The sequence below is a fragment of the Triticum dicoccoides genome, chromosome 6A (assembly GCF_002162155.2).
Source record: "Triticum dicoccoides isolate Atlit2015 ecotype Zavitan chromosome 6A, WEW_v2.0, whole genome shotgun sequence".
Taxonomy (NCBI): domain Eukaryota; kingdom Viridiplantae; phylum Streptophyta; class Magnoliopsida; order Poales; family Poaceae; genus Triticum; species Triticum dicoccoides.
Window position 1 is genome coordinate 76,950,442 of NC_041390.1, and position 5,860 is coordinate 76,956,301.

The following is a 5,860-nucleotide window of genomic DNA, read 5'->3' on the forward strand; positions in this document are numbered from 1 at the left end:
ATCAAAGTACCGAACACGAATCATATGAACGTGATGAAAACTAGCTTGACGATAATTGCCATGTGTCCTCAGGAGCACTTTTCTCTATATAAGAATTTGTCCAGGCTTGTCCTTTGCTACAAAAAGGATTGGGCCACCTTGCTACACTTTATTTACTTTTGTTACTTGTTGCTCATTACAAATTATCTTATCACAAAACTATCTGTCACCTATAATTTCAGTGCTTGCAGAGAATACCTTGCTGAAAACCGCTTATCATTTCCTTCTGCTCCTTGTTGGGTTCGACTACTTATCAAAAGGACTACGATAGATCCCCTATACTTGTGGGTCATCAAGACTCTTTTCTAGCGCCGTTGCCGGGGAATGAAGCGCCTTTGGTAGGTGGAATTTGGTAAGGAAAAAATTATATAGTGTGCTGAAATTTACTGTCACTTGTTGCTATGGAAAGTAATCCTCTGAGGGGCTTGTTCGGGGTATCTTCACCCCGACCAGTAGAGCAAAGAGTTTCTCCTCAACCTACTGAACCTACTAAAAATGAAAATGTCTGCTTTGAAATTCCTTCGAGTATGATCGAAAAAATGCTAGCTAGTCCTTTTGCAGGAGATGGAACATTACATCCTGATGAGCACCTAATATATGTGGATGAAAGTTTGTGGATTATTTAAGCTTGCAGGTATGCCCGATGATGTTATCAATAAGAAGGTCTTCACTTTATCTTTGGAGGGAGACGCATTGTCATGGTATAGGCTATGTGATGATATGGGATCATGGAACTACAAACGATTGAAATTGGAATTTCATTAGAAGTTTTATCCTATGCATCTTGTTCATCGTGATCATAATTATATATATAATTTTTGGCCTCGCAAAGGAGAAAGCATCGCTCAAGCTTGGGGGAGGCTTAAATCAATGTTATATTCATGCCCCAATCATGAGCTCTCAAGAGAAATGATTATCCAAAAATTTTATGCGCGGCTTTCTGATAACAACCGCACCATGCTCGATACTTCTTGTGATGGCTCTTTTATGATGAATACTATTGAATTCAAATGGGATTTATTGGAAAGAATTGAATGCAACTCTGAAGATGGGAACTCGACGAAGGTAAGGAGTCAGGTATGACACCTAAGTTTGATTGTGTTAAATCTTTTATGGATGCCGATGTTTTCCGTAAATTTAGCACTAAATATGGACTTGACTCTGAGATAGTAGCTTCTTTCCGTGAATCTTTTGCTACTCATGTTGATCTCCCTAAGGAGAAGTGGTTTAAATATCATCCTCCCATAGAAGTAAAAGTAGCTGCACCTATTAAAGTTGAAGAAAAGACTGTCACTTATAATGATCCTATTGTTCCTACTGCTTATGTTGAGAAACCACCTTTTCCTGTTAGGATAAAAGATCATGCTAAAGCTTCAATTGTAGTTCGTAAAAGCAATATTAGAACCTATACACCTCTTGAGCAAATTAAAGTTGAACCTAATATTGCTATTGTTAAAGATCTCTTGTCTACTAATATTGATGGGCATGTTATCATTTCTGTGATGAGACTGCTAGAATTGCTAAACCTTGTGCTAAAGATAAGCATAGACCCGTGGTAGGCATGCCTGTTATTTCTGTTAAAATAGGAGATCATTGTTATCATGGCTTATGTGATATGGGTGCCAGTGCAAGTGCTATACCTCATGACTTATACAAAGAAATTATGCATGATATTGCACCTGCTGAGATAGAAGATATTGATGTCACAATTAAACTTGCCAATAGAGATACTATTTCACCAATTGGAATTGTTAGATATGTTGAAGTCTTGTGTGGGAAAACTAAATATCCTGCTGATTTTCTTGTTCTTGGTTCCCCACAAGATAGCTTTTGTCCCGCTATATTTGGTAGACCCTTCTTGAACACATTTAATGATAGGATAGATTGCGAAAAGGATGTTGTTACTATTGATTTAGGTGATATGTCTCATGAGTTTAATTTCTCTAAATTTCGTAGACAACACCGTGAAGAGGAATTGCCTAGTAAAGATGAAATTATTGGTCTTGCTTCTATTGCCGTGCCTCCTAGTGATCCTTTAGAACAATATTTGCTAAACCATGAAAATGATATGTTTATGAATGAAAGAAGGGAAATATATGAAGTATTCTTTAAACAAGAACCCATCCTGAAACACAATTTTCCTGTTGAAATCCTAGGGGATCCTCCTCCACCCAAGGGTGATCCCGTGTTTGAGCTCAAATCGTTACCTGATACTCTTAAATATGCTTATCTTGATGAGAAAAAGATATATCCTATTATTATTAGTGCTAACCTTTCAGAGCATGAAGAAGAGAGATTATTGAAAACTCTGAAGAAGAACCGTGCTGCTATTGGATATACTCTCGATGATCTTAAGGGCATTAGTCCCACACTATGTCAACACAAAATAAATTTGGAGAAAGATGCCAAACCAGTTCGTGATCACCAACGACGGCTGAACCTAAGATGAAAGAAGTGGTAAGAAAGGAAATACTAAAGCTCCTTGAGGCAGGTATAATTTATCCCGTTGCTGATAGTTAGTGGGTAAGTCATGTCCATTGTGTCCCTAAAAAGGGAGGTATCACTGTTGTTCCTAATGATAAAGATGAGTTGATTCTGCAAAGAATTATTATAGGTTATAGGGTGGTAATTGATTTCCGCAAATTAAATAAGGCTACTAAAAAGATCATTACCCCTTACCTTTTATTGATCAAATGCTAGAAAGATTATCCAAAGATACCCATTTTTGCTTTCTAGATGGTTATTTGGGTTTCTCTCAAATACCTGTGTCAGCTGATGATCAATCTAAGACCACTTTTACTTGCCCGTTCGGTACTTTTCCTTATAGACATATGCCTTTTGGTTTATGTAATGCACCTGCTACCTTCCAAAGATGCATGATGGCTATATTCTCTGACTTTTGTGAAAAGATTTGTGAGGTTTTCATGGACGATTTCTCCGTCTATGGATCCTCTTTTGATGATTGCTTAAGCAACCTTGATCGAGTTTTGCAGAGATGTGAAGAAACTAACCTTGTCTTGAATTGGGAGAAGTGCCACTTTATGGTTAATGAAGGTATTGTCTTGGGGCATAAAGTTTCTGAAAGAGGTATTGAAGTTGATAAAGCTAAGGCTGATGCTATTGAAAACATGCCATGTCCCAAGGACATCAAAGGTATAAGAAGTTTCCTTGGTCACGCCGATTTTTATAGGAGGTTCATTAAGGACTTCTCAAAAATTTCTCGGCCTCTGACTAATTTATTACAAAAAGATATACCATTTGTTTTTTATGATGATTGCGTAGAAGCATTTGAAATACTTAAGAAAGCATTGAACTCTGCACCTATTGTTCAGCCACCTGATTGGAATTTACCCTTTGAAATTATGTGTGATGCTAGTGATTATGTTGTAGGCGCTGTTCTAGGGCAAAGAGTTGATAAGAGATTAAATGTTATTCAATATGATAGTAAAACTCTAGACAATGCTGAAAGAAATTATGCTACTACTGAAAAAGAATTTTTGGCAGTTGTATTCGCTTGTGATAAGTTCAGACCTTATATTGTTGATTCTAAAGTAACTATTCACATGGATCATGCTGCTATTAAATATCTTATGGAAAAGAAAGATGCTAAACCTAGACTTATTAGATGGGTTCTCTTGCTACAAGAATTTGATTTGCATATTATTGATAGAAAGGGAGCTGAGAACCCCGTTGCAGACAACTTGTCTAGGCTAGAGAATGTTCTTAATGACCCACTACCTATTGATGATAGCTTTATTGATGAACAATTAAATGTCATAAATGCTTCTCATACTGCTCCATGGTATGCTGATTATGCTAATTATATTATTGCTAAATTTATACCACCTAGTTTCACATACCAGCAAAATAAAAAGTTTTTCTATGATTTGAGACATTACTTTTGGGATGACCCACATCTTTATAAAGGAGCAGATGGTGTTATTAGACGTTGTGTACCTGAGCATGAACAGGAACATATCCTACACAAGTGTCACTCCGAAGCTTATGGAGGACACCACGCTGGAGATAGAACTGCACATAAGGTATTGCAATCCGGTTTTTATTGGCCTACTCTATTCAAGGATGCCCGTAAGTTTGTTGTATCTTGTGATGAATGTCAAAGAATTGGTAATATTAGTAGACGTCAAGAAATGCCTATGAATTATTCACTTGTTATTGAAGCATTTGATGTTTGGGGCTTTGATTATATGGGACCGTTTCCTGCCTCCAATGGATATACACATATTTTAGTTGCTGTTGATTACGTTACTAAGTGGGTAGAAGCTATTCCAACTAGTAGTGCTGATCATAACACTTCTATTAAGATGCTTAAAGAAGTTATTTTTCCGAGGTTTGGAGTCCCTAGATACTTAATGACTGGTGGTGGTTCACATTTTATTCATGGTGCTTTCCGTAAAATGCTCGCTAAATATGATGTTAATCATAGAATTGCATCTCCTTATCACCCATAGTCTAGTGGTCAAGTAGAATTGAGTAATAGAGAACTCAAATTAATTTTGCAAAACACTGTTAATGGATCTAGAAAGAATTGGTCCTAGAAACTTGATGATGCATTATGGGCCTATAGAACTGCAGATAAAAATCCTATGGGTATGTCTCCATATAAAATGGTTTATGGAAAAGCATGTCACTTACCTCTTGAACTAGAACATAAGGCTTACTGGGCTATTAAAGAGCTCAATTATGATTTGAAACTTGCCGGTGAGAAGAGGTTATTTGACATTAGCTCACTTGAGGAATGGAGAACCCAAGCCTATGAGAATGCCAAATTATTTAAAGAAAAAGTTAAAAGATGGCATGACAAAAGAATACAAAAGCATGAGTTTAATGTAGGTGATTATGTATTGCTATACAACTCTCGTTTAAGATTTTTTGCATGAAAACTTCTCTCTAAATGGGGAGGTCCTTACGTTATCGAGGAGGTCTATCATTCTGGTGCCATAAAAATCAACAACTTCGAAGGCACAAATCCGAAGGTGGTGAACGGTCAAAGAATTAAACATTATATCTCAGGTAATCCTATAAATGTTGAAACCAATGTTATTAAAACCGTAACCCCGGAGGAATACATAAGGGACACTTTCCGAAACGTTTCAGACTCCGAAAAGGAATAGGTATGTGGTACGGTAAGTAAACCGACTCCAAAACAGTTCTAATGGCAATTTTCCTCCGTTTTGGAATATTTAGAAAAATAAAAAAATAAGAAGCAGTCCGGGAAGGACACGAGGGCTCCACGAGGGTGGAGGGCACGCCCTCCTACCTCGTGGGCACCTCGTTTGCTCTCCGGACTCCATTTTCTTGCACGTTACGTATTTTGGTTGGTAAAAATTCATTATATAATCTCCCAAAGGTTTTAACTCCCGTATCACGCAAATATCCTCTGTCTTTCTTTCGAGCTGTTTTTCTGACAGATCCAGGTCGTCATGTCGTCTTCAAGTGCCCCCAAGGAGCACTTCTTCGAGAAGGTCATCAACCCCTACCTCGCGGAAGTGCTGTAACACCTTCAAACCATTGAGATGCATGAGGGGTTGTTGCACATCCGTGATGTTGAGGGACCAAGGAAGACCGAAAGCACGGAGTCAAGGCTCGGGGCATTGGAGCAACAAGTTTTCAAGTGTCAGGAGATGGTGGAGCGTGGACTCGATTCCAATCACATTATGATCACGGAGTTCACCAACAACCACAAGCTGGATGTCAAGGACATTGGGGAGGCCATCTTCAAGCTTCATGAGAAAATCGAGCACCTTCAAGCCCAGATCTATGACCTGCAAAATCAAAACTGTGAGTATGAATATAGATT